Source organism: Micromesistius poutassou (assembly GCF_964030765.1).
Source record: "Micromesistius poutassou genome assembly, chromosome: 8".
NCBI classification, from domain to species: Eukaryota; Metazoa; Chordata; class Actinopteri; order Gadiformes; family Gadidae; genus Micromesistius; species Micromesistius poutassou.
The window spans coordinates 1,420,658-1,447,686 of NC_140278.1; the positions used below are offsets into that span (position 1 = coordinate 1,420,658).

General features: G+C 45.2%; 14 non-coding genes across 14 annotated transcripts; all 14 read right to left on the bottom strand.

Moving 5' to 3' along the window:
• Window positions 1-20,679: 20,679 nt before the first annotated feature.
• On the bottom strand, window positions 20,680-20,752 carry AC3HAE_022276 (transfer RNA valine (anticodon AAC)). Its single transcript has one exon. It is a non-coding gene; the product is annotated as a tRNA-Val (tRNA).
• A 354-nt stretch (window positions 20,753-21,106) lies between these two features.
• Window positions 21,107-21,179, bottom strand: AC3HAE_022288 (transfer RNA valine (anticodon UAC)). The gene has a single exon. It is a non-coding gene; the product is annotated as a tRNA-Val (tRNA).
• A 585-nt stretch (window positions 21,180-21,764) lies between these two features.
• Window positions 21,765-21,838, bottom strand: AC3HAE_022301 (transfer RNA valine (anticodon CAC)). Its single transcript has one exon. It is a non-coding gene; the product is annotated as a tRNA-Val (tRNA).
• A 141-nt stretch (window positions 21,839-21,979) lies between these two features.
• AC3HAE_022313 (transfer RNA valine (anticodon CAC)) lies at window positions 21,980-22,052 on the bottom strand. The gene has a single exon. It is a non-coding gene; the product is annotated as a tRNA-Val (tRNA).
• A 540-nt stretch (window positions 22,053-22,592) lies between these two features.
• Window positions 22,593-22,665, bottom strand: AC3HAE_022325 (transfer RNA valine (anticodon AAC)). Its single transcript has one exon. It is a non-coding gene; the product is annotated as a tRNA-Val (tRNA).
• A 361-nt stretch (window positions 22,666-23,026) lies between these two features.
• On the bottom strand, window positions 23,027-23,099 carry AC3HAE_022338 (transfer RNA valine (anticodon UAC)). The gene has a single exon. It is a non-coding gene; the product is annotated as a tRNA-Val (tRNA).
• A 587-nt stretch (window positions 23,100-23,686) lies between these two features.
• AC3HAE_022350 (transfer RNA valine (anticodon CAC)) lies at window positions 23,687-23,759 on the bottom strand. The gene has a single exon. It is a non-coding gene; the product is annotated as a tRNA-Val (tRNA).
• A 141-nt stretch (window positions 23,760-23,900) lies between these two features.
• On the bottom strand, window positions 23,901-23,973 carry AC3HAE_022362 (transfer RNA valine (anticodon CAC)). Its single transcript has one exon. It is a non-coding gene; the product is annotated as a tRNA-Val (tRNA).
• Window positions 23,974-24,513: 540 nt separating this feature from the next.
• On the bottom strand, window positions 24,514-24,586 carry AC3HAE_022374 (transfer RNA valine (anticodon AAC)). The gene has a single exon. It is a non-coding gene; the product is annotated as a tRNA-Val (tRNA).
• Window positions 24,587-24,947: 361 nt separating this feature from the next.
• On the bottom strand, window positions 24,948-25,020 carry AC3HAE_022386 (transfer RNA valine (anticodon UAC)). The gene has a single exon. It is a non-coding gene; the product is annotated as a tRNA-Val (tRNA).
• Window positions 25,021-25,606: 586 nt separating this feature from the next.
• AC3HAE_022398 (transfer RNA valine (anticodon CAC)) lies at window positions 25,607-25,679 on the bottom strand. The gene has a single exon. It is a non-coding gene; the product is annotated as a tRNA-Val (tRNA).
• Window positions 25,680-25,820: 141 nt separating this feature from the next.
• On the bottom strand, window positions 25,821-25,893 carry AC3HAE_022411 (transfer RNA valine (anticodon CAC)). The gene has a single exon. It is a non-coding gene; the product is annotated as a tRNA-Val (tRNA).
• A 540-nt stretch (window positions 25,894-26,433) lies between these two features.
• Window positions 26,434-26,506, bottom strand: AC3HAE_022423 (transfer RNA valine (anticodon AAC)). The gene has a single exon. It is a non-coding gene; the product is annotated as a tRNA-Val (tRNA).
• Window positions 26,507-26,867: 361 nt separating this feature from the next.
• On the bottom strand, window positions 26,868-26,940 carry AC3HAE_022435 (transfer RNA valine (anticodon UAC)). The gene has a single exon. It is a non-coding gene; the product is annotated as a tRNA-Val (tRNA).
• Window positions 26,941-27,029: the final 89 nt, after the last annotated feature.

Genomic DNA, 27,029 nt, shown 5'->3' on the forward strand with positions numbered 1-27,029 from the left:
TGTTTCTATAAAAAAAACTCCTCGCCAGGACTATTGTTGCACTCTTCCCATCACTTCAAATCAAGATGGAAGAAGAAAACTAAGGATATGTAAGTCAATTGTTAAGAGCGGAGTAACATTTTGATAGTAGCTCATAAAATCATTGTTACATCTGTGTTGTACTTGTATTCTGTGTTGTGAAGGAGCACCTCTACGATCCATCAAGCCACACAGGATTTCTGGAGGACAAACTGAGAAATAGTCACTCATCTCAAGTCACATTTAGACTGGAAGAAGTTACAGAAAATGATGCGTCTCTGCAAGAATTGATAACCGTGATCAAGAGGATGAAGCCTAGTCCTGAGAAACTTTCATAGATCAAGATGGGCACCACCGAAGATATTGGATATCTAGTCAATCACTTACTCTGGCAGAGATTGTTGAGAACTATCCTCGCTTTATTGATATGCCATACCTGGTAAGTCAATAAATGTAATCACTACCCTTGAATGGACTTTCATATACCCCAACTGATTTATTTATCATTTATCATTTATCTAAGCATTTATCTAATCACCCTTGTATTGTCCTGTTGGTGAAACTTAACAAATCGACAGAGTTTGATAAGATGTTTCCAGAGAAGGCAGACATCTTTCTTCGCAAATGGGAATCGAGCATGGTCCCAAAATTGCTCAAGCTGGCTGCTCTGGAGAGAAATGAAGAACCACTGACACGGTTCAGCACATATAATAACAAGGCCGTAATATCCTCACATAGCCACAAGGAGCAGCACCGAGCACATATAATAGTTAAGAAATAATACCCGCACATAGCCATAGGGGTCAGACTGAGCACATGTAATAAAAAGCTGTAACACTTGCACATAGCCATGAGGGGGCAGCAGCGGATCACACATAGATGAAGGGGGCAGGTTTAAATGTCTTAGAAGACGCCCACCCTTACCTGCCTATTTAAACTCAGACTCAGCCAATCTCCTGGGGCCTCATGTACAAAGCTTGCGTACACACAAAAAAGCTGCGTAAGCAACTTCTCACACAAACGTTTGGATGTACAAAGACTGACTTGACGTGAGAAAGTGCGGTTCTCCACGCAAACTAAATGCCTGGCTTACGCACATTTCTGGTGCATTTTGTCAGTTGGCGGCACATAGAGGCAATGCAGCGCAACAACATTAGGCCTACTCGATCATGAGTCATGAAGTAATATTGCAATATGAGGCTAGTTCAAAGTGGATTTGAACGTCGGAATGCGTGATCTTAAATGCGCTTCAATCATGCGTTATTGTTGTCGAGACGCATAATGTGACACTGTTGTTAGTGTTACGGGTCCCGTGAACCGGGCCGCGTAGCAGGGTGTAAGTGTTGCTCTTTCAGCATTGTACCGTCCTGAAATATATATAATAAACAGAGACACGGGCACGTCACATCCTTCCTCTCCGACAGCACGTGGAAAGAGATTTATTGTACAGTTTACACTTGAACACAATTTGAGATGATCTACTCAATCTTCATTTATCCACTATACATACTCTCATACATGCACTCTTCACATTACACAATATTATTTAGTATTTACTTAGGTTTAAACCTTGCAACAAAACAGTTTACTAACTGTGTTTCCTCTTCCCTGCAAACCCGGAGCAAACAGACACACAAATCACAACTCTCAACAATACAACAATGATAAAAACATGAACTTAACCCAAATGTACAGGAGGCCACACATTCACACTGACGCAACAAACACACACATTCAGACACGGACATGGACATGAGCACGCGCCGCTGCCGGCCACCACAGTTAGCTGTTAGCAGCCAACGTCGGCACACACACACGTCCCGACACGCACACACAAACTCTCTCACCACCAACACACACTCGGGGACACCACCACACCAGCACATCAACACACGAAACTCAAAGGCACCAATACCGACCTGAAATATATATAATAAACGGAGACACAGGCACATCACATCCTTCCTCTCCGACAGCACGTGGAAAGAGGACGATCGTAACGCAACCCGCTCCGTCGCAAACTTTCGGTCGGCATCTGGCGCCCCGCCTCCCACTGCCCCACTGCCCCACTGTCTTGTGAATTTCTTGACTGCACTATTATTATGTGATGTTGAGTGGAGTAAGCACAAGCCATTGTTACTTAAAATCAATCCATCAATGAAACAGTCGGCCAATTTTGAATTATGCCTACATATTATTGACACCTTGGGTGTATGGGAATAACCTATCGTCAGCATGCATCCAAATAAATGAGAATATAAAAGCATGCACAAAATGTGTCTATAATCGATGTGTGTGTGTGTGTGTGTGTGTGTGTGTGCAGTGTTGGCCTTGTTAGAAGATATTGCGAATGGTCGCATTCAAAATGAACAGGTGTTCCGCGACTATTGTGATTTTTTGGCTCATGTTGATGACTGGCTTATCAGCCGATTCGGATTCCCTATCCTCTTGGAACTATGTATTTCTCCTAACGAGGGCACTACTGTAGGCCTATTTATACTAATTAGCATATTAAATGAGGGAGGAGACTGGGCGGAAGAGTCGGGCTTGTGCATGTCACTTTCACGTTAATTTATTTGAAATTTTTTCCAGTAAAATTGTTTCTTTCTGATGTTTGCTCAAGTGATGAACCAAATCTTTACTGTGAGGAGCTACCTGAAGAGAAATGTCTCAGTGTGTTGTCTACAGAAAGCTCAGCTCACAAATGTTTTTCCCTTCCCTAGTTTAAATCAGCACAGGTTGCCAAGGTTAACAATCATGATGTTGCTGTGTAAGACACAATCCATTACATTGTGTGCATGTTACATTTATTCATATTTGACCTTTTAATTAACCTAAAGGACATATGTGTACGTTGTATAGCCATCTTGGCATAATCGTTAAGAAAAAGGAAATCCCTAAACAGTTCCTAGTGGAATATGGAAAGTTTTTGCAGCCTTTTTGTTGTCTTCGTTGCTGCTAAAAAAAGGTCCCACAAATGTTGGATGTTTGTTGTTGCCATGGTTGCTGTTAAACGATTAAAGAAACTTGTGAATTTAATGTGAATGTATAATCTGTCATTATTTGGCTTTAAAAAGTCACAGTAGATTTACAGGTTAATTTCTAAATTAGAATTTTGTGAAAATGTTCATTACTTTTGTCAGTTATTTCAAAAAGTAAAACATATATCTAAATTAAAAAAATTATATCTAAATATTTTAATGGTGTCTGAAAATAATGATATATTTTTTCTAAGACTGTAGGACACAATCCATTTATTTGTGTGCTGTTCCATTTATTCATGTTTGACCCTTTAATTCACCTAAATGACATACCTGTGTGTTGTATAGCCATAGTTCTAACAAATGAAGATAGTCCTGGTAATTGCCATTTGAGTCACGGGCAGAGTTAAGTTTCTCATTATCTTTTGTCCTCTTAATACAGCATGATTATTGTATTTTGATGTTTGTTGTGTGTATTCAACATTTGAGATTCTTGTTGTCCAGCTCAAATATTTTTTTCATGTTTATTACATCTTAGTAGCATAAGTGGAAAGGGGTGCCCTCTAACACTGCACTGTACTGGTTTGAAAAAATTGACCAGCTAGTACATAGAAACCAGTATGTGTGTGTGTGTGTGTGTGTGGAGGGGGGAAATACAAGATCAGACAGTCATTGCCTCTTCTCCACCTGTTGCTTGCATGGAGTTAGGGGAGCAGGATGAGCGAACCCAAGCGCAGGACACAGGGAGGCGGAGACAGGGTCAAAGGAAGTGGGATTTATTGAACCAAGGGGTAGTCAGGCAGGTAAGGGTCCGGCGACAGGCGGGTGGTCAGGCAGGCGAGGGTCCGGTAACAGGCAGGTAGTCAGGCAGGCAAGGGTCCGGTGGCAGGCGGGTGGTCAGGCAGGCAGGTGTTTGGCAACGGTAGACAGAACGGAGAACTAGAGGACAGGAAAAAGGGTTACGAGGAAGTCAGGGAAACTTAACTAGACTCAGATAATGCTGGTAGGACCGATACGAACTTGGTAGTTGTATACGACGAACTGGCGCTGGCTGATAGAAGATCACTGACTGAAGTAGGGAATGGAGATTGCAGATTGCAGACAGGTGTGTTGGGAGAATGAGGACCAGTGGCGACAAGCGGCCACTAGATGGGGGTGTTGGACCGTGTAGCCGGACGTGGCGTAACACATGGTAACACAGTAGTGAGTTCTTTAGTTTTTTTTTTGTACAAAAACATGTATATGTCTATATACCCTTGCCATTGTCACAGTAATCATTATACTGTAGTTGTATTATAAACTCAAAATCATGTCTTATGTATTACTTTTTTTTTGTGAATTCTAGGACCTTAGTGCCTCTCCATCTTCTATACTTTTGACTACCTCTCACACATCCAGTGGAGTATTGTCTCTGCACTACAGTAAGCTTTAGCAAATTATAATCTTTTCCAAATTCAAATTCATTCTTTGAACAATCCTCTCCCATTGTGTGGTCCATCTTTGATTCCCCCCTACACAGACATGGAAGACGCATCACAAGTGAGTGGAATGCCTTGTGCATACACTACAGTCAGCTTTGCTATAAAAAACTGTTGTAGTTTCAATCAAAACTCTGTTACTTTGTATGACTTCCAACGACTTTCATGTCAGATTCAGATACAACACAGAGGACATTCAGCACTTTGGGACATGAGTCTGAGCTTTGGGGAGATGGCCGTACAGGACACCAGCTATGAACCATCCAGCGACAGCTCTCCAAGCGAGTCCGACTCAACTTCATCGAATGGACATGAAGGTGGATGGGCTGAAAGAAAGTGGCTAGTCAAGGAATCTAGACTGCTTGAATTATTTCAATTATGCAACACATGTCGCTCCGCTATTGAAGAAAGTGTTGACTGAGTCCAGCCAGATCAAAATTCATTGGTCTTGCATAAATGGTCACTCTGGAACGTGGTCTTCTTGTCCTGATATCAGAGGGATGTCCGAAACTAATCTGCTCACCAGTGCAGCCACTTTTTTCACTGGATCCACCCACACCACCATTCTTGACTGGGCTAAACTAGTTCACACACCCATTCCAAAGAAGTCACAGTTTTATCAAGCACAGTCGACCTACCTCATACCATCTGTACAAAAATCATACAGTGGTCAGCATGAGAAAATGATGGAGCACCTGATGCAACTCTCCACCTCAGGTCACAAGGTCGAGCTCTGTGGTGATGCAAGGTGTGACAGTCCAGGTACGCCTGATATTTGAATCCTAAATTGAGTTAGACAGTTCTTTGTAGTGTGTCATGACAACCACACAATATGGTTACCTATTCTACCTTTTTCGCTCGACAGGTTTCAGCGCCAAGTACTGTCTCTATTCGTTTCAGGATGACTTCACAAAGGAGATTGTTCACTTTGAAATGGTTCAGGTAAATCCTTGTATCCGTGTATAACAATGTAATGTAGCAGCAACTTTCATGACTAACAAGTCCTGTCAAAATAGTGTGTACATGTGTTGACTGATCAAACAATGATATTCTATAGGTTACTGAAGCAAGCAGTGGAGTTGGTTGGTTTCCAGAGGGTTTAAAATACTTGCTTGAGAGGGGCCTGGATGTTGGTGTTGTTACCACCGACAGATCGGCATAAATTCGCAAAATAATGAGGGAAGAGTATAACAATAGCCAACACAAATTTGATCCCTGGCACGTCAGCAAGAGTTAGTAACCTACGTGGTCAATAGATTCTATTGTATGTCACTCCAATTTCACTTTGTTCAATTAATGTAGAATTCATATACAACATCATTGGCTGATGCTTCTCAAGGTGTGAAGAAGAAACTATCGAATAAGAGGGAAAACAAGGACCTGCGGCCTTGGATGAACCAGCTTTTCTGGTCATGTAGCTCCAGCAAAGGGGACAAAGAGGTAATTGCACATCATCTCTTGCCATCTGTAAAACACCATGTGCCTCACAGTATAATGATTGTGTCATAAAGTCTTTGTTTGGGCCAAAAACACATTATTATACACAATATATGGTATTCCATCTCACCTACTCTCACTTTTACTGTGACTGTGTACGAAGATGGAAGTCACTTCTCAACCATATCTGTGGTGTCCATCGATGGGAAGAGGATAGTGTTCAGCACACATGCCATCACCCAACTCTGACTGAAGATCAACAGAGACGCAAGAGGTGGCTGAAGTCAGACTCATCAGCTTTTCTTGGACTGAAGGGTATAGTGCTGCACACAAATCTTCTGAGAGACTTGAGGCAGATGTCACTCTTCAAGCATACTGGTATATATCTTTACACATTTTTATTTTTGGTCTAACAGTTTAGTGTTGTAAGGTGTGAAATGTCCACAGCAGTAAGGGACAAGTTAGGTATCCATCAGGGCCAACACCCCTGTCTGAAAGATCGTTTACCACTGTACTGTCATTCTGAAATTGTAATAAGTAATATAAATTCCACCCTATCCTCCAAACAAACACTCTCTGAATATAGTCATGCAACATTGTTTGCTGGTGTACACCGACAACTTTGACAATATATCATATATCTAAGAATATTTCAACTCACTGCCACCGAGTAACCTGAGGTTGTAGTACATAGGGATTTTCTTCAACAACAGATGCTGTATTTACATTGTTATTGAAGTAATGGTGTGTGTGTGTGTGTGTGTGTGTGTGTGTGTGTGTGTGTGTGTGCAATATTGTTATTATACAGGATCTCTGGGGGTGTTCCATGCAGTTGTGCTGAAGTACGCAGAGAAGCGACTACACTTCCATTACGATAGCATGAGGGCTCGGACACAACCTGCAATGATAGATCACAACGGCAGACCACCTGCTAAAACCAAAGAAAGTATGACATGATATGACAATATTCCCGTCTGCTAATATGTCCTGACACATTATAAACAGAAGGCAGTTTAGGAGTATGCTGAGGTTTATTGGCTGCAAGTGTGTGGGACTGTGTGTAACAGGTTAAAGAATGACAAATATTTTTGTAACCTTTCATTTTATATTTTGTGGTTATGTGAGTTTTATTTCACCAAAATCTTGTATTGTTCACGGTAGCTTATAGGCATTGGGAGATTTATTTGTTGTATAACTGCGCCCTCTATTGGATAGTGATGCTGGATTTTCGCGTTCCTTTCTCAGTCTGCATTCCACTTCATTGAGAGAGGTACCCATTCTGTGAAGATAGAATCCTGAATCTTTGCTCTCATTGAATTTGTACAGGTATGTAGCCTACTCCCAATACCAGGTTTAGAATGTAATGTGTTCATTGAAATGTTTTCTTGTATTTTATTTTCTGGTTTTGAAATACTATTAGATAGTAGTGAGTCTGCATTCCACTTGATTGAGAGAGGCTGATTCATTCCGTGAAGATTGAATCCTGAATCTTTGCTCTCATTGAACTTGTACAGAATAAAGAACGTCAGCGTCCTGTCTTCAGTGCACCAGAACACAACGCAGTAGACGGCGAAGTGCAGACCGCACCGGCTACATATGCAAAGTATCCTTTGTAGGCCTAGAATGTCATATATACTGACATATAATTCCTTACAAAAGGACACCATATTCCTTGCATCCAACCTAGTCAGTTATGACATTGAGATGCTGGACTAAATTTAGATGTTTGTTTTTTTGTCTGGCCAACCACAGCACAAAGCTGTTTTTTCAAAACAGTGGATTGCAAAGCCCATGTACTTGCCTATCACACTGTCCTTTCGGAATGACCTTATTGACCTTGTTATGAAGAGAAGAGAAGACAGGAGTGTAGTTTTCTCTAAGACCGTGCTCCACCATCGTCATCAACCAGGACGAAGGAAACTCCAATCCAAATCTCGCTTTATGGACATGTAGTTTAGGCCCACACAACAAGTATCTACACTGTTCTGACATTTGTTTTTCTTGTTACTGACATTCTGGCTTTGTAAATATTTTATATTGTAGATAGTTCTTTAAATCTTATGATAAAATACCATTTCTGTAATCCTGTTATTGTGGTTCAAAAAAAAAAAGTAAAAACACTAAATCATAATTTGGATTTGTGAATATTTTTGTTTTTATTATATTAACCTTTAAAGAAATAGCTTAGTACATCTCATTGATGTTCAGTAGAAGGATAACAAACTTGTCATAATGAAAATAAATGAATAACAACAAAAACAGCACTATAACAAAGGCAGTGACTGGCTGATTTAGTAATGGCAAAAAAATTGTAATAAATGGACTATGGAAACATAAATATTATTACAGACATCATTCTATAATATACAAAACTGTACAATTGACTAATTATCTATTCTAAGTAAGTAATAATAAGCTACATGCATGCTGTACAAGTCCAACAAATAAGCTCAGAAAAAAGCCTCTGCCTCTTTGAAGCCGGTGTAATTTGCAGTGGAAGAGAGGTATTTTCGCCTGCTGCCAAAACACAGCTAGGCAATGCTCTGCGATCGCCACGGCCAAGGCGCTCGCCTTTCAGAGCCCACTCCAAAACAACACGGTAGGCCACCAGTCTGTATTGGCTGGGGGAGGGGAAAGAAATTACAAACGTCTTGGTAATTTCACCTGAGTGAGTAGTAGCCCATCCAATACCAGCACAAATAAATGGCCATGTAATTTTGTTGGGACAGTTTCATTACAAGAAATTCTGCTATTCAAATAATTATAACAAATAATTATTATTATAGGCTACTTACTCTGCGGATAGCTGGCCATTGGGCCCCTCCGGTTTGGGTCGCTTCTTCCTGTTTATATTTGGTACAAAAAAAATGTCTCGAGGACAGCCCTGTGGAGGAGATTAGGAAAGTCCTCTGTGCAGGTGACACAAGCGCTGTCCTGGGACACTTCCTGACCGGACTGGATGAGGTCCCACTCCTTACAGCTTTTTTCCTCGGTAGTCACAAAACTCACAGGAGCACCACCAAGTCTCTCTACTACGAGTGAGTGCCATCGGAGTTGCTTCTTCTAATGGGAGCGTATCTATGTTCTCCGGGTCCTATGTTCCCCGGTCAAACTCGCACCCTGACTACTAACCCTAACCCTAACCAGGCGCAAACATGTATGGACTACCGTCAATATCAAACTCTTCATCAGATTCAACGAAAGACCTACTCTCCATCTTCAATTACTGTTCTTCGACTCCAACTGTACCCAAAGTGACCCAATCTCATGACCGTCCATGCTCTTTCACTGTTCTGGATTCAAATCTCCAGACAACGTCAGACTTGTACACCACGGGAATAGGCAAGACTAGCTTTTACTGTTGATGTAGCTGTAGGCTGCTGATTAGCTGTAAGCAATAATTGCTATGTTGTTCCATAATCATCAGGGTTGTCAACTTTGGGTTTTTGGCCAAAGTGAGACTCTGTTACATTGTAACAGGGTCCGTGGGTGGAATTGTTGATGGGGGGGTGGTTGGTAGTACAGGATTATGGGCAGGCAAATTCTCAAAATAAAAAGGTCTCTCTGCTCACCCTACCATCCTCAAACAAATGGCTTTGTAGAAAGAATGACTCAGAGGTGAGTCCTTTGTTCAATTAGTTAATAGATCACACCATGCTTACAGTACACGTCATGAAATGCACGTTTCTATTATTTGTATGATTTTTTATTTTCACTGTAATGGCATGTAAATAAAAATATTAACAATTTACAAAAACTGATCCAAATTATAAATATCAATATTTTTTAATTTTCTTTGTTCTCAGAGCCCGAGGTAAACAGGTCGGTGAACATCCCGAAACATGTGACAGCTATTTAGATGCAGTGAAGCAAAGAAAATGATTTCAACCATGTATTTAAAGATGTTAGACATTAACTGCGGTTACATGGTCGGACCAGATCGACTTATCATGGATTTAGCCATATAACAATGTTGCCACTCGACGGGGGTGCTGTCACTTGTCTGAGTATACATACATCGGATCAGATTGGAATAATGGTCGGAGACCTGGCTGACTCCGCTACGCTAGGTGGCGCTGTAGCCCTTTCAACAAGTGGTACTAGAGCCACTTCCGGTTCACGGCAACGTAAAAGCAACAACAAACTATCTGGCGGCATACAAACAAAGATGCCGTATGAGGAGTTTGACGAGGCAACAGTAGCGTACATTTTGTGCATTTTTCACTGTATACAAATGCATATGAGGGAACAAATTGAACTTTTTTAAAATCTCCGGCAGAAATTATCGAGCATGCGCAGGACGCGCACTTCCGGCAATATGATATGCGAGTACACATGCAGGTAGATAGCCGCCTATGACCGACTCAAGCCCAGCTATCCTATCGACTTCGCAAATCCGGTCCTGAGACAATCCCTTTGGCGAAGCAGATCGAATAAACCTGTTTACATGAATCCAATCTTTATTCAATACATTCATTACACGATTATGCTCCAGCATGTAAACACAGTGATTGAGTGGGGTCAATGATCTCTAGTATAAATAAAGGTTGAATAAATAAAAACAGGTACAGTAATAAGAGACATGCAAAAGTCACTTTCATAATGTATGTTCATAATGTTTTCCAAATGTATTTCTGTTCAAAGCTTGACAACATAGTGGAAGACGTTGTGGGACGGGGAAGAAGACTTGGCCCAGGAAGTCCAGGCACAATGAAAGTAGATGGAACTGGTTAAGGAAAATGTCTTGAAAGGGGGGGAAAACAGAGGGCAAAATGAAGTCAGGAAACAAAGCCCCAGACTGTAAGTGAACAAACAAAGTTTGGAGGCAGAATGGGAGGAGCCAACAGAGGAAGGGGGGTAAATTGGAAGCCAGCTTTTTAGGACCGTACAGTGTTACGGCTTTGGCTGGGGAAAGTGCTGATCTTCAGGGTGGTAATGGGAAAATCTTTCCAAAAATCAACACGGATCCCCTGAAGATCCGCAAAGATGCCACAACCAGAAACCCACATTGGGGTTCTAAAACAAAAACAGATACAACCCCACCACCCTCAGCCCCACCTGCTACAACCCCACCACCCTCAGCCCCACCTGCTACAACCCCACCACCCTCAGCCCCACCTGCTACAACCCCACCACCCTCAGCCCCACCTGCTACAACCCCACCACCCTCAGCCCCACCTGCTACAGCCCCACCACCCTCAGCCCCACCTGCTACAGCCCCACCCTCAGCCCCACCTGCTACAGCCCCACCTGCTACAGCCCCACCCTCAGCCCCACCTGCTACAGCCCCACCCTCAGCCCCACCTGCTACAGCCCCACCTGCTACAGCCCCACCCTCAGCCCCACCTGCTACAGCCCCACCCTCAGCCCCACCCTCAGCCCCACCTGCTACAACCCCACCCTCAGCCCCACCTGCTACAGCCCCACCACCCTCAGCCCCACCTGCTACAACCCCACCCTCAGCCCCACCTGCTACAGCCCCACCTGCTACAGCCCCACCCTCAGCCCCACCTGCTACAGCCCCACCCTCAGCCCCACCTGCTACAGCCCCACCCTCAGCCCCACCTGCTACAACCCCACCCTCAGCCCCACCTGCTACAACCCCACCACCCTCAGCCCCACCTGCTACAGCCCCACCACCCTCAGCCCCACCCTCAGCCCCACCTGCTACAGCCCCACCCTCAGCCCCACCTGCTACAGCCCCACCACCCTCAGCCCCACCTGCTACAACCCCACCACCCTCAGCCCCACCTGCTACAACCCCACCACCCTCAGCCCCACCTGCTACAGCCCCACCCTCAGCCCCACCTGCTACAACCCCACCCTCAGCCCCACCTGCTACAACCCCACCACCCTCAGCCCCACCTGCTACAGCCCCACCACCCTCAGCCCCACCCTCAGCCCCACCTGCTACAGCCCCACCCTCAGCCCCACCTGCTACAACCCCACCACCCTCAGCCCCACCTGCTACAACCCCACCACCCTCAGCCCCACCTGCTACAACCCCACCACCCTCAGCCCCACCTGCTACAGCCCCACCTGCTACAGCCCCACCCTCAGCCCCACCTGCTACAGCCCCACCTGCTACAGCCCCACCCTCAGCCCCACCTGCTACAGCCCCACCTGCTACAACCCCACCCTCAGCCCCACCTGCTACAGCCCCACCCTCAGCCCCACCTGCTACAGCCCCACCTGCTACAGCCCCACCCTCAGCCCCACCCTCAGCCCCACCTGCTACAGCCCCACCTGCTACAGCCCCACCTGCTACAGCCCCACCACCCTCAGCCCCACCTGCTACAGCCCCACCCTCAGCCCCACCTGCTACAGCCCCACCTGCTACAACCCCACCCTCAGCCCCACCTGCTACAGCCCCACCCTCAGCCCCACCTGCTACAGCCCCACCCTCAGCCCCACCTGCTACAGCCCCACCTGCTACAGCCCCACCACCCTCAGCCCCACCTGCTACAACCCCACCACCCTCAGCCCCACCTGCTACAGCCCCACCCTCAGCCCCACCTGCTACAGCCCCACCCTCAGCCCCACCTGCTACAACCCCACCTGCTACAGCCCCACCCTCAGCCCCACCTGCTACAGCCCCACCCTCAGCCCCACCTGCTACAGCCCCACCCTCAGCCCCACCTGCTACAGCCCCACCCTCAGCCCCACCTGCTACAACCCCACCACCCTCAGCCCCACCTGCTACAACCCCACCCTCAGCCCCACCTGCTACAGCCCCACCTGCTACAGCCCCACCTGCTACAGCCCCACCTGCTACAACCCCACCCTCAGCCCCACCTGCTACAGCCCCACCCTCAGCCCCACCTGCTACAGCCCCACCTGCTACAGCCCCACCCTCAGCCCCACCTGCTACAGCCCCACCACCCTCAGCCCCACCTGCTACAGCCCCACCCTCAGCCCCACCTGCTACAGCCCCACCCTCAGCCCCACCCTCAGCCCCACCTGCTACAACCCCACCACCCTCAGCCCCACCTGCTACAGCCCCACCACCCTCAGCCCCACCCTCAGCCCCACCTGCTACAGCCCCACCACCCTCAGCCCCACCTGCTACAGCCCCACCCTCAGCCCCACCTGCTACAACCCCACCACCCTCAGCCCCACCTGCTACAGCCCCACCCTCAGCCCCACCTGCTACAGCCCCACCTGCTACAGCCCCACCTGCTACAGCCCCACCTGCTACAACCCCACCACCCTCAGCCCCACCTGCTACAGCCCCACCACCCTCAGCCCCACCTGCTACAGCCCCACCTGCTACAGCCCCACCTGCTACAGCCCCACCTGCTACAGCCCCACCTGCTACAGCCCCACCCTCAGCCCCACCTGCTACAGCCCCACCCTCAGCCCCACCTGCTACAGCCCCACCTGCTACAGCCCCACCTGCTACAGCCCCACCTGCTACAGCCCCACCTGCTACAGCCCCACCTGCTACAGCCCCACCTGCTACAGCCCCAACAACAACTCCCTGATATACTTGAGCAGTTGCAGATAAATGTACGATTTCTCATTGATTTAATTGATGATGCCAATATCCAAGCTCATTGCTCTGTTTTTTTCTTTTATGTTTTTATTTTTATTTTCGGCAGATGTGCTTTATGCCGGCAGAAGATAAGGCCCATGTCGTCCTCTCGAAAATAGGGGCTTACAAATTATTTTACTGGGACATTCACCAAGTTGGTCCCAACATGGAGTTGGAAAGTGAGGTACAGTGAACTTAAGTGTGTATATAAATATTTGTGTTTGTATATATATATATATATATATATATATATATATATATATAAATAAACACACACAAGTCAGCTAAGTCAGTTTTTGCAGAAAGAAATAATCTGTTCTTAAAAATTCCTTCACATAATTAATGCATATCTGGCGGTGATGGTGCGCAACTACAGCCACAATATATAGCCACAATCCTCTCCAAGCAGCCTTCATTGATTCATTAGCAATGTGGTAAATGGAAAAATAAAAAATGCAAGGTAGTTATAATGAATGTCATGGATGAAGTCACATTATCAATTGTAATAACAATTATTATCACAATAAAAAAGTTCAAATTTTAGTAAAACATGATATAAGAAATATTTAATGCTTTAAATATGTTAGATTAATTAATATATTCATGTAAAATATATTAAAGGACCTTTGTTCAACCAATTCAACCAATGGACTTTGAAGTCATTGTGGGAATCATAAATGAGCATCATCACTGGACATTAGCTATAAACAAATATCTTAAACATTAAACATCTTTGAATCTGCAACTCTATTACATAATTCAAGAAAAATGCAGTGAATGTGTTAGTTACTTAGTACAATGGCTGGCAAAGAAATATTGCGTGATTACATTTTTTAATTTAGTTTGCATCGAAAAATTATTTAGGTCGACCAGATTTCCTGAAACTAAAACTGGGACCCTTTTGCACGTGCCCATAGCGCGCATGCAAGTGAGGTCATAGACGCAGATATTAGGCTCAATTTCAGCACAGGATTACTACTCACAAAAAAGCTTGATGGGGAAAAATCATGTATGTTTTTGGTAGGCCTATTTACACACTTAACAGAAAATATGAAAAGACATTGAATGAGTTTTGTGTGGGAAAGTTTTGGAAAAATACACTAACTGAACGTTTTGTTTTTTTAAACAAAGCAATGTAACACATCTCTTTGATCTCTAGTAGGCTGTGTGTGTGTGTGTGTGTGTGTGTGTGTGTTGTCAACATCAGAGTAAAAAAAACAAAAACATAACCTCAACACAGAGACAAACGCTCTTCAAATTAGAATACACATATTTGTTTGTGGAGTGAATTTGCTCCAAAATCGATTTGTTTGCTGACAGCCTGCTGCTGTGGAATTGCGGACAGGTGTCATCAAAATTGGCCCCTGTAACAAGCAACGTCTTTAAGGTGGAATGGTCATGCAGTTCCTCTCATCAGTCCAAGTATTGTTCATTATGGAAAAGATCCGTTCAACTTGAGCATTTGTGCAAACTGACAAATTAGACGTATATTTCTGTACGGAATCTCCCTGCTTCTGAAATGCGTTAACATCTCTACCCAGCGCTCGTCGGCTGTTTTTCCATCAGCATTACACTGTGCAAACATTCCTGTTCCGTATGTCCACACGGACGAGGTTTTGTTGAACAAGTTAATGATCGGACTATAATAAGACCACGTTGGCTATGTAATCGCTGATAACTGGGGACATTTCATATTGATTGGTGGAAACCGGGACATTTTAGCGTCGCGACAGGCTTTTGTCAGGACTCGGGACACCCAACTCAAAATCGGCAAAACCGGGACACAGGAAAAGTCCCTGCACAGAAAAAATTGCTGAGAAATTTTCCCAGAGTGAAAAATGTTTTCCTCAAGAAGAGCTGGTTTGAGTTTGATGAGTAAAATTTGGAGTCTGAGTGGGAGCAGAATTACATAGTGGTTGTGTAGAGTGATGAATAGGCGGAGCTTGTCCAAAATGTGAAGTTTTGTTTGTCTGCCATTACTCCTCTCGCCACCGCAGCTGAACACACAGTAGAAGGCTGAAGTGCACTGGAAATCGACATTTCTGCTGAATGTTAAAGTTCAACTTTGTTGTAAATGTGCATATCTGTCATCACATATTTTCTAATTTTCCTCACAGAAGTGCTTCATGTAATTAGATATAATACAAGATAGCCTAATTATGTGCTGGTTAGGAAGTATTAGCATTAAACAGTTTTGCAAGTTATTCATTCAAAATTACCATAATATAATTAATACCATAACATAACGTTGCCATCCATTATGAGCCCTATTCAGTGTTTCAGACCAACACGCATAGCAAACGTAGCAGCTAGCAAGCTAACTGGGGGGGGGGGGGGGGGGTGTATTACATAGTAACGGGCTGTCAAGAGATTCATTAATCTAAATTAGTCACATGCTTACATTTTGCCAAGAAATTATTTAAAAAATAATTTTATTAAAATAAATGTCAGATGAGTTATTCAATGAATAATAGACATTAGACTTTAAAGTTAAATGTCTTTTATTTAAAATGTCTTTCATTAACATACAGTGCATTTTAAGATCAAATAAATTTCCATCTCACTCAATATGCAATGCAGTTCAGGCAAAAAATACACAATACTTTGTTTTGACTTTGACACTTTCTTGAATACTGTATGTGCCAAAAAAAACTAAAAAAAATAATAATCTGCGTTTTTTTTAACTCGTTATTTTTTCTGTGATTAATTAATCAAAATGAACAAGTTAAATTGACAGCCCTAGTTTTTCTCAATTCATTGTGCATATCTCTGGGGTAAAACAAGTATATCTGATATCTTATTGGGTTGTAAACAATTGTTATAAATATAATTGTGTTGAGTTCTCCCCCGTGGAGTTCTGGGCTTTCTAACCATGAAACATTCAGGACACAATTTACTTCAAATAAGATATATTTATAAATAAGTTGTCAAAAACCAAAAGTAACTGGAGTTGCCGAGGGCGTGAGGCGCCGGGCGGGTGTGGGGATACTCATAAATCCCCGGCTGAGTGCCGCGGTGTTGGAGTTTACCCCGGTGGACGAAAGGGTCGCCTCCCTACGCCTAAGGGTGGTGGGGGGGAAAACTCTGACTGTTGTTTGTGCACCGAACAGCAGTTCAGAGTACTCGGCCTTCTTGGAGACCCTGAATGGAGTCCTGTATGGGGCTCCGGTAGGGGACTCCGTAGTTCTGCTGGGAGACTTCAACGCCCACGTGGGCAACGATGGAGACACCTGGAGAGGCGTGGTGGGGAGGAACGGCCTCCCTGATCTAAACCCGAGTGGTCGTTTGTTACTTGTAACATATTTCAGCCATAATATTCTCCCATAGCCACAGTACCGAGTACTATAACTAATAAGCTGTAACACTTGCGCATAGCCACAAGGGGGCAGCAGCTGATCATACATAGATGAAGGGGGCGGGCTTTTAAAGCCACAGAACACGCCCACCTCTACCTGCCTATTTAACTCGGACTCCGCCATCTTAGAATCAGAATCTCTTGGGCGGCGTATCCTAGATGCCAAGCTTAGAGACGCTCCGCGCGTGTTATATACCATTCCCCTCCTTTTGTTTCATAGACGATAGACAATAGACCAAAACCTTAACCAAATAAAGTGAGTTAAAAGCGATCCTGTCCCGGCGGCCTTTCCTGGACTAAAATATCATAACATACTTGACTTCTGTGCTAGTCATGGATTGTCCATAACGAACACCATGTTTTAACATAATGTAACCGGGTTAAAATCAGGGATTTGAGTATATACATAGAGTTTATTGTTTTTCGTAATGTTTTGTTAGGTTGCATATTTGCTATTTTGCTATTGTGTTTTGTGATTTATATGTTGTATATATCTGTTTGTTTATCTGTAATGTGGCCATCCCGCCAGGAGGGGGCGTAATGGGGGTGAATGGGAGACGGGGAAGTGAGGGTGAGAGGTCAGGGAAACGCGCGGGAGTTGGGAGAAAGAGAGAGGAGGAAAAGACGTGTCCAAAGAGCACATGTTAAGAATAGTTTTCAGCTAAAGTGGATGACCTATCAGCTTTACAGTTTGGTTCACCCAGCGGAGTTCGAGTCCGACTACCAACTTAACCAGTTGGAACGAGTGGCGGTTGGTTAACGCAGCCAGCGTCGCTGCTAGGACCAGCTTCTTGGGGACCGCGGACCGGGCAGAGGCGCCGACGGGCTTCGTTCGCCTTCCTCCGGCCAGGAGGAACCAAGGCAACACGCCAAGGACGAGTGCCGTTGCCGCGGACTTTTCATGGACTCTCGGGGTTCTCCCTGGAACACTACCGACACACTACCGACGTCACCCACCACTCACCTGTACGTGAGTACGGTCCTCGTTCGCTCATAGGAGTGAAGAGGAGTACGCGGCGTCATCAGGCCTGCAACGGGGGTTTCTTTTGTTTCTTTGTTTTCTTTCATTTAGAATGCCGGCTTTGGTTAATACGTGTATATAGCCTATGTTGTAACCGTTTCACTTTATTCTAAAGCAAGTAAACATTTGAAATCATACATTTTTGTTTGTTTGCTTACGTGTAGTGTTTATGTCATTGTGTATGTTTAAATGTGTTGTTCGTAGTTAAGGGTACTGGTTACATTTTAATCAATTAATTTAGGGAATCTAAACTATTCAAAAAAGTATTCATGTTAGGTTAAAGAACCTAGGGCCCTGCCCTCTATCAATCAGGGATAAAAGGGGCTACAATAAGGGTGCTCATAAGTGTACCTGGTACCAGAGTACCCTAGGCCGAAGATCAATGATCGATTTCGTGATCGTGTCAGCTGATCTGAGGCCTTATGTTTTGGACACTCGGGTGAAGAGAGGGGCGGAACTGTCAACCGACCACCATCTGGTGGTGAGTTGGATCAGGGAATGGGGGAAGAGTCTGGACAGACCTGGTAAGCCCAAACGGGTAGTGCGGGTGAATTGGGAATGTCTGGAGGAGGCCCCCGTCCTAGAGATCTTCAACTCACACCTCCGGCGGAGCTTTTCTAGCATCCCTGTGGAGGTTGGGGGAATTGAGCCGGAGTGGGCGGTGTTCAAAGTCTCCATTGCTGAAGCTGCGGTGGTGAGCTGTGGCCTCAGGGTCTTAGGTTCCTCAAGGGGCGGTAACCCTCGGACACCGTGGTGGACACCGGTGGTCAGGGAAGCCGTCCGACTGAAGAAGGAGGCCTTCCGGGGTATGTTATCCCGGAGGACTCCTGACGCAGTTGCAGGGTCGAAGGGCTGCAGCTGCTACCGTGTCGGAGGCTAAGCAGCGGGTGTGGGAGAAGTTCGGAGAGGACATGGAGAAGGACTTTCATTCAGCACCAAAGTGTTTCTGGAAGACCATCCAACACCTCAGAAGGGGGAAACGGGGAAACATCCAAGCTGTGTACAGTAAGAGTGGGACTCTGTTGACCTCGACTGAGAAGGTAGTCGAACGTTGGAAGGAACACTTTGAGGAACTCCTGAATCCGACTAACACGCCCTCTATGATGGAGGTAGAGCTCGAGGTTGATGGTGGTTCGTCGTCAATTTCCCTGATGGAAGTCACTGAGGTAGTTAAACATCTCCGCAGTGGCAAAGCCCCAGGGATTGATGAGATCCAGCCAGAAATGCTAAAGGCTCTGGGTGTTGAGGGGCTGTCTTGGTTGACACGCCTATTCAACATTGCGTGGGAGTCTGGTACAGTGCCAACTGAGTGGCAAACCGGGGTGGTGGTTCCCCTGTTCAAAAAGGGGGACCAGAGAGTGTGTGCCAATTACCGGGGTATCACACTTCTCAGCCTCCCTGGGAAAGTCTACTCTAAGGTGCTGGAAAGGAGGGTTCGGCCGATTGTCGAACCTCAGATTGAAGAGGAACAATGCGGTTTCCACCCTGGACGTGGAACTACGGATCAGCTCTTCACTCTCGCAAGGATCCTGGAGGGGGCCTGGGAGTATGCCCATCCGGTCTACATGTGTTTTGTGGATTTGGAGAAGGCATATGACCGGGTCCCCCGGGAGAAACTGTGGGAGGTGCTGCGGGAGTACGGGGTAAGGGGTTCACTCCTCAGGGCCATCCAATCTCTGTACTCCCAAAGCGAGAGCTGTGTCCGCGTTCTCGGCAGCCAGTCACTTCCGTTCCCGGTGGGTGTTGGCCTCCGCCAGGGCTGCGCTTTGTCACCAATCCTGTTTGTGATATTCATGGACAGGATATCGAGGCGTAGTCGTGGTGGGGAGGGGTTGCAGTTCGGTGATCTGAGGATCTCATCACTGCTCTTTGCAGATGATGTGGTCCTGATGGCATCATCGGCCTGTGACCTTCAGCACTCACTGGATCGGCTGGCGGCCGAGTGTGAAGCGGCTGGGATGAGGATCAGCACCACTAAATCTGAGGCCATGACTCTTAGCAGGAAACCGGTGGATTGCCTTCTCCGGGTAGGAAATGAGTCCTTAGCCCAAGTGAAGGAGTTTAAGTACCTCGGGGTCTTGTTCGCGAGTGAGGGTACGATGGAGCGTGAGATTGGCCGGAGAGTCGGAGCAGCGGGGGCGGTATTGCGTTCACTTTACCGCACTGTTGTGACGAAAAGAGAGCTGAGCCGCAAGGCAAAGCTCTCGATCTACCGGTCGATCGTCGTTCCTACCCTCACCTATGGTCATGAGGGATGGGTGATGACCGAAAGGACGAGATCGCGGATACAAGCGGCCGAAATGAGTTTTCTCAGGAGGGTGGCTGGCTTCTCCCTTAGGGATAGGGTGAGAAGTTCAGTCATCCGGGAGGAACTCGGATTAGAGCCGCTGCTCCTTTGCTTAGAAAGGAGTCAGTTGAGGTGGTTCGGGCATCTGGTAAGGATGCCCACTGGACGCCTCCCTTGGGAGGTGTTCCAGGCACGACCAGTGGGGAGGAGACCCCGGGGAAGACCCAGGACTAGGTGGAGAGATTATATCTCAACACTGGCCTGGGAACGCCTCGGGATCCCCCCGTCAGAGCTAGTCAACGTGGCCCGGGAAAGGGAAGTCTGGGGCCCCCTGCTTGAGCTGCTGCCCCCGCGACCCGACCCCGGATAAGCGGATGACGATGAGGATGAGGATGCAGCTTCCCGCACCTCATCAAAAATGTCATCTTTGAGAACCATGTACAGGCACATTCTCTGACTGCTTGATCACCATTGCAGATTGTTTGATATTCCATGTCGAATGGCTGTAGATGTTAACTGGTGGCAGCTAGCTCTTGTTGTAAGGTTCAATAATGTATCAATGCCAAGATGTTTCCGCCCGGTTTTGAACCGGGGACCTTTCGCGTGTTAGGCGAACGTGATAACCACTACACTACGGAAACTACAAATTCATGATTTTGCAACTCATACAAAATGTGTTTTTTATGAATATCTGTCGGTAATTTGGCTGACTGCTTGAAATAAAATCTAGCTTGCTTTCTATTCAATCTAAAGGTGTGTGCATTTGTGTGACTTAAATCAATAAGAGTCTGTATTTGTTCACCTGTGACGGGTACCGTTTCTGTCAATGTATACAATTCCAGATGCTTCCACACCGGGGACCTCTGGTTTGTGAGGCGAACGTGACAACCTCTACACCACAGAACCTTGACATGGAGCTTCATGCACACCAATGAAGGTGTCGGCATTCATGACGGTACTTATATAAAAAACTCTCGTTGTCTACTTCACACAGAAGTTTCTACCCGGTTTCGAACCGGGGACCTTTCGCGTGTAAGGCGAACGTGATAACCACTACACTATAGAACCTTCATGGTTGCTCTTCCTCCTCATTGCATTTTTTTTTAGTTTTATCTCAAACATGCAAAGCCTACTGAAAGCACAGGGTATTTAGCCAGCATATTTACAAACAGCTGGTGTTGCAAGGTTTTTTGGTTAACAAGTTAGCCTTATATAAGAAAGGTCTGGGTTCAAAGCCTGGCAGAAACATTTTTAACTATAGACATTTCAACGTTTGAGATTGTTTTTTTAAGGAATATGGCCTCCTCCTTGCTCCAAAAATATAGACGGTTCGGTGTTCCATCTCCCAATGACTGAAGTTTCCTCAAGACATGTGGCTCTCCTATTCATGTTCTAGAGTGTTTCAAAGTCAGGAAATTTCCGCCCGGTCTTAAATAGAGGACATTTTGCATGTAAGGTGAATGTGATAAACACAACACTACAGCTTCCCGCACCTCATCAGAAATGTTGCCTTTGAGAATAATCTGCAGGCACATTCTCTGACTGCTTGATCACCAATGCAGACTGTTTGGCATCCCGTCTCGAATGGCTGTAGATGTTAACTGGTGGCAGCTAGCTTTTGCTGTATCGTTCACTAACGTATCAATTTCAAGCTGTTTCCGCCCGGTTTCGACCCGGGGACCTTCCCGCGTGTGAGGCGAACGTGATAACCACTACACTACGGAAACTACAACTACATTTTCTTGCAACTCATCCAAAATGTGTTTTTTATGAATAGCTGTCAGTATCTCTGTCTGCTTTCAATTCAATCTAAATGTGCCTGCGATTGTGGGACGGGTGCCCTTTCTGTAAATGCACACAATTGCAGATGTTTCCACCCGGTTTCGAACCGGGGACCTTTCGCGTGTGAGGCGAACGTGATAACCACTACACTAGGGAAACTACATTCATCACTTTCTGCACCCCAATGAAATTGCCGTCATTCATGAAGGTACTTAAATAAACATGTCTTTTTGTCTACTTCACCAACATGTTTGGAAACGGGGACCTTTCATTTGTGAGGCGAACGTGATAACTACTACACTACGGATACTACGCTGACTGCTTTCTGCACCCCAATGAAATTGTCATCATTCATGAAGGTACTTAAATCAACAAGTTTTGTTGTCTACTTCACACACATGTTTGGAACCGGGGACCTTTCACGTGTAAGGCGAACATGATACATGGTCTAGAGTCAAGAAATTTCCGCCCGTTCTTAAACCCAGGACATTGTGCATGTAAGGCGAACGTGATAAACACCACACTGCAGCTTCCCGCACCTCATCAAAAATGTCGTCTTTGAGAACCATCTACAGGCACATTCTCTGACTGCTTGATCACCATTGCAGATTGTTTGATATTCCATGTCGAATGGCTGTAGATGTTAACTGGTGGCAGCTAGCTTTTGTTGTAAGGTTCAATAATGTATCAATGCCAAGATGTTTCCGCCCGGTTTTGAACCGGGGACCTTTCACGTGTTAGGCGAACGTGATAACCACTACACTACGGAAACTACAATTTTATAATTTTGCAACTCATACAGAATGTGTTTTTTATGAATATCTGTCGGTAATTTGGCTGACTGCTTGAAATAAAATCTAGCTTGCTTTCTATTCAATCTAAAGGTGTGTGCATTTGTGTGACGGGTACCTTCAATCAATAAGAGGCTGTATTTGTTCACCTGTGACGGGTACCGTTTCTGTCAATGTGTACAATTCCAGATGCTTCCACACCAGGGACCTCTCGTTTGTGAGGCGAACGTGACAACCTCTACACCACAGAACCTTGACATGGAGCTTCATGCACACCAATGAAGGTGTCGGCATTCATGACGGTACTTATATAAACAACTCTCGTTGTCTACTTCACACAGAAGTTTCTACCCGGTTTCGAACCGGGGACCTTTCGCGTGTAAGGCGAACGTGATAACCACTACACTATAGAAACGTCATGTTTGCTCTTCCTCCTCATTGCATTTTTTTTTTTTGTTTTATCTCAAACATGCAAAGCCTACTGAAAGCACAGGGTATTTAGCCAGCATATTTACAAACAGCTGGTGTTGCAAGGTTTTTTGGTTAACAAGTTAGCCTTATATAAGAAAGGTCTGGGTTCAAAGCCTGGCAGAAACATTTTTAACTATAGACATTTCAACGTTTGAGATTGTTTTTTTAAGGAATATGGCCTCCTCCTTGCTCCAAAAATATAGACGGTTCGGTGTTCCATCTCCCAATGACTGAAGTTTCCTCAAGACATGTGGCTCTCCTATTCATGTTCTAGAGTGTTTCAAAGTCAAGAAATTTCTGCCTGGCCTTAAATAGAGGACATTTTGCATGTAAGGTGAATGTGATAAACGCAACACTACAGCTTCCCGCACCTCATCAGAAATGTTGTCTTTGAGAATAACCTGCAGGCACATTCTCTGACTGCTTGATCACCAATGCAGACTGTTTGGCATCCCGTCTCGAATGGCTGTAGATGTTAACTGGTGGCAGCTAGCTTTCGCTGTATCGTTCACTAACGTATCAATTTCAAGCTGTTTCCGCCCGGTTTCGAACCGGGGACCTTCCGCGTGTGAGGCGAACGTGATAACCACTACACTGCGGAAACTACAACTACATTTTCTTGCAACTCATCCAAAATGTGTTTTTTATGAATATCTGTCAGAATCTCTGTCTGCCTTCAATTCAATCTAAATGTGCCTGCGATTGTGGGACGGGTGGCCTTTCTGTAAATGTAAACAATTCCAGTTGTTTCCGCCCGGTTTCGAACCGGGGACCTTCCGCGTGTGAGGCGAACGTGATAACCACTACACTACGGAAACTACATTCAGTACTTTCTGCACCCCAATGAAATTGCCGTCATTCATGAAGGTACTTAAATAAACATGTCTTTTTGTCTACTTCACCAACATGTTTGGAAACGGGGACCTTTCATTTGTGAGGCGAACGTGATAACTACTACACTACGGATACTACGCTGACTGCTTTCTGCACCCCAATGAAATTGTCATCATTCATGAAGGTACTTAAATCAACAAGTTTTGTTGTCTACTTCACACACATGTTTGGAACCGGGGACCTTTCACGTGTAAGGCGAACATGATACATGTTCTAGAGTCAAGAAATTTCCGCCCGTTCTTAAACCCAGGACATTGTGCATGTAAGGCGAACGTGATAAACACCACACTGCAGCTTCCCGCACCTCATCAAAATTGTCGTCTTTGAGAACCATCTACAGGCACATTCTCTGACTGCTTGATCACCATTGCAGATTGTTTGATATTCCATTTCGAATGGCTGTAGATGTTAACTGGTGGCAGCTAGCTTTTGTTGTAAGGTTCAATAATGTATCAATGCCAAGATGTTTCCGCCCGGTTTTGAACCGGGGACCCTTCGCGTGTTAGGCGAACGTGATAACCACTACACTACGGAAACTACAATTTCATAATTTTGCAACTCATACAAAATGTGTTTTTTATGAATATCTGTCGGTAATTTGGCTGACTGCTTGAAATAAAATCTAGCTTGCTTTCTATTCAATCTAAAGGTGTGTGCATTTGTGTGACGGGTACCTTCAATCAATAAGAGTCTGTATTTGTTCACCTGTGACGGGTACCGTTTCTGTCAATGTGTACAATTCCAGATGCTTCCACACCGGGGACCTCTCGTTTGTGAGGCGAACGTGACAACCTCTACACCACAGAACCTTGACATGGAGCTTCATGCACACCAATGAAGGTCTCGGCATTCATGACGGTACTTATATAAACAACTCTCGTTGTCTACTTCACACAGAAGTTGCTACCCGGTTTCGAACCGGGGACCTTTCGCGTGTAAGGCGAACGTGATAACCACTACACTATAGAAACGTCATGTTTGCTCTTCCTCCTCATTGCATTTTTTTTTTAGTTTTATCTCAAACATGCAAAGCCTACTGAAAGCACAGGGTATTTAGCCAGCATATTTACAAACAGCTGGTGTTGCAAGGTTTTTTGGTTAACAAGTTAGCCTTATATAAGAAAGGTCTGGGTTCAAAGCCTGGCAGAAACATTTTTAACTATAGACATTTCAACGTTTGAGATTGTTTTTTTAAGGAATATGGCCTCCTCCTTGCTCCAAAAATATAGACGGTTCGGTGTTCCATCTCCCAATGACTGAAGTTTCCTCAAGACATGTGGCTCTCCTATTCATGTTCTAGAGTGTTTCAAAGTCAAGAAATTTCCGCCTGGCCTTAAATAGAGGACATTTTGCATGTAAGGTGAATGTGATAAACGCAACACTACAGCTTCCCGCACCTCATCAGAAATGTTGTCTTTGAGAATAACCTGCAGGCACATTCTCTGACTGCTTGATCACCAATGCAGACTGTTTGGCATCCCGTCTCGAATGGCTGTAGATGTTAACTGGTGGCAGCTAGCTTTCGCTGTATCGTTCACTAACGTATCAATTTCAAGCTGTTTCCGCCCGGTTTCGAACCGGGGACCTTCCGCGTGTGAGGCGAACGTGATAACCACTACACTGCGGAAACTACAACTACATTTTCTTGCAACTCATCCAAAATGTGTTTTTTATGAATATCTGTCAGAATCTCTGTCTGCCTTCAATTCAATCTAAATGTGCCTGCGATTGTGGGACGGGTGGCCTTTCTGTAAATGTAAACAATTCCAGTTGTTTCCGCCCGGTTTCGAACCGGGGACCTTTCGCGTGTGAGGCGAACGTGATAACCACTACACTACGGAAACTACATTCAGTACTTTCTGCACCCCAATGAAATTGCCGTCATTCATGAAGGTACTTAAATAAACATGTCTTTTTGTCTACTTCACCAACATGTTTGGAAACGGGGACCTTTCATTTGTGAGGCGAACGTGATAACTGCTACACTACGGATACTACGCTGACTGCTTTCTGCACCCCAATGAAATTGTCATCATTCATGAAGGTACTTAAATCAACAAGTTTTGTTGTCTACTTCACACACATGTTTGGAACCGGGGACCTTTCACGTGTAAGGCGAACATGATACATGTTCTAGAGTCAAGAAATTTCCGCCCGTTCTTAAACCCAGGACATTGTGCATGTAAGGCGAACGTGATAAACACCACACTGCAGCTTCCCGCACCTCATCAAAATTGTCGTCTTTGAGAACCATCTACAGGCACATTCTCTGACTGCTTGATCACCATTGCAGATTGTTTGATATTCCATTTCGAATGGCTGTAGATGTTAACTGGTGGCAGCTAGCTTTTGTTGTAAGGTTCAATAATGTATCAATGCCAAGATGTTTCCGCCCGGTTTTGAACCGGGGACCTTTCGCGTGTTAGGCGAACGTGATAACCACTACACTACGGAAACTACAATTTCATAATTTTGCAACTCATACAAAATGTGTTTTTTATGAATATCTGTCGGTAATTTGGCTGACTGCTTGAAATAAAATCTAGCTTGCTTTCTATTCAATCTAAAGGTGTGTGCATTTGTGTGACGGGTACCTTCAATCAATAAGAGTCTGTATTTGTTCACCTGTGACGGGTACCGTTTCTGTCAATGTGTACAATTCCAGATGCTTCCACACCGGGGACCTCTCGTTTGTGAGGCGAACGTGACAACCTCTACACCACAGAACCTTGACATGGAGCTTCATGCACACCAATGAAGGTGTCGGCATTCATGACGGTACTTATATAAACAACTCTCGTTGTCTACTTCACACAGAAGTTTCTACCCGGTTTCGAACCGGGGACCTTTCGCGTGTAAGTCGAACGTGATAACCACTACACTATAGAAACGTCATGTTTGCTCTTCCTCCTCATTGCATTTTTTTTTTAGTTTTATCTCAAACATGCAAAGCCTACTGAAAGCACAGGGTATTTAGCCA